Raw genomic sequence first — 1891 nt, 5'->3', positions numbered from 1 at the left:
CATCTATTCACACGGTCAATCAACAATCTTCCATTATTCAAATTTTTTAGTTTATTAAGTTATTAGTTCATTAATTTGTTAAATAAAGTATCATAAACACAAATAACCTTAAAATAAAAACAAATCAGCTCATTCTTCCCTCAGAAAAGGATAAACAAAATAACTGTTTTGAGCCTGCAAAGAAACTGTATTGCCAACTATTTCATGTATGATTATGGTGTAAGATAGATTTTTCCGGACATTAAAGTGATAAGAGGCATCGAAATTGGTAGCAACCACCTGCTACTGATAAAAAAAATCCTCAGTAATTAAATTAAATAGAACCCAAACATTGAATATTTGAGCCCTAGAGCTCTATTTGATCATATGACAAGTAACAAATAACTTGACTGTAGCTACGTTTGCTATTCAAATTTGGTGGTAATGATATATTGATTTTTTTTTTTCCAAAACCCCTGAAACATAACATTAATACAAGATAAAATATATTTAATCAAAAACATACATAAAGAAGAGCCTGGGAAGTTTCCTTTTACTAGAGTATAGCTCCGTTCTTCAGAATTGTTGTGGTAGTTAATGTCTGTGCTGGTTATTTGGGTTGGATTTGTGCAAGTGTTAGGATATATTGAATTAGAATTGAGCATTCTTATAAATTTTACATATTCAACATGAGAGATGGCAAACATGTTTATTTAAATTATCTAATTGTCATTCATTTTAATGACAACTTAAATTATAAACAAAGAAAAAGTCAAATAAAAACATTTACCACAAGATAAACACTTGGGGTGATAAAGACACTTTGTACAAACATCTGATTCATAGTTTCTATATATTAATTTTTTAATATATTTTTGATAATGTGGCTTGTTCATCCATTTATGTAAGGATAAACTGTCTATGATTTAAACATAACTAACCTATCCGTACACCTTAATAAACATGTTAAAATGTTTTTCATTTTTAATAGTTAAAAATTAACCTTCAGATTGTTCAACATTAGAAGCTTTATAACCAAACTTAGTATTTTAATGATACCAAAATATATTAAAAATACATTTCTAAACATTTGTTTGTTAAATTTAAATATGTGCATTTATAATCGCATAATAAACCATTTATATAACCATATATAATAAACATGAAACATCTTACCTCACTTCAGAGTTTTAATGAATGAATAATTTTTGTATCAGTGCTTTGATCTACAAAGACTAGACATAGTGCTTCTTTATAGTCATTAATGATATTTTACTATTTCAAACTAAATCTTAAATTTGAAAAAAAATATATAATTTTCTTATTTAATTAATTTATTGAATGTTAAAAAATAATTTTGAGTTATGATAATTGTCAATAATAATTGAGTATTTTGAATAAGTTGATTCATTTTATATTAAAAGATTTAGTCAGATGAGAAAATTTAAAATATATATATAATATAATTGCTGTTGATTGCATTGATGTAACTTTAACATTATTGATTAAAACAATAAATGGAATTTAGTTTTTTAGTTCTTTCACAGGCTTCTTTTGTTCTTTAATTTAATGACTCGATTCATCAAGCCATTTCAAAATTAAAAACATTAGTATGGGAGAACACTTTAGTTATTTAACATTTCTGCTCAAATAAAAAAATGATTAATACAACAAACAGCATACCATATCAATCAATTATGAAATTTGGTTTAAATACACAAATTAATTTAAACAATTTCATAATACTTGGAGACTTGAATTTAACCAAACCAAGCCTAAAAAGCTGTTTTCCCCCAAAAATCACTAATTTTAATAAATGCTTTGTAAACAATTTAATTATATTTTTCTGTATCTTAACATAATTAAAAACAATGAACATAAAATATTGTTCAATGTTCAAAGTGGTTTTAAA

This window comes from Halyomorpha halys, unplaced genomic scaffold, assembly GCF_000696795.3.
Source record: "Halyomorpha halys isolate HHAL.00 unplaced genomic scaffold, Hhal_1.1 Scaffold672.1, whole genome shotgun sequence".
NCBI lineage: Eukaryota > Metazoa > Arthropoda > Insecta > Hemiptera > Pentatomidae > Halyomorpha > Halyomorpha halys.
This window is presented reverse-complemented; position numbering follows the sequence as displayed.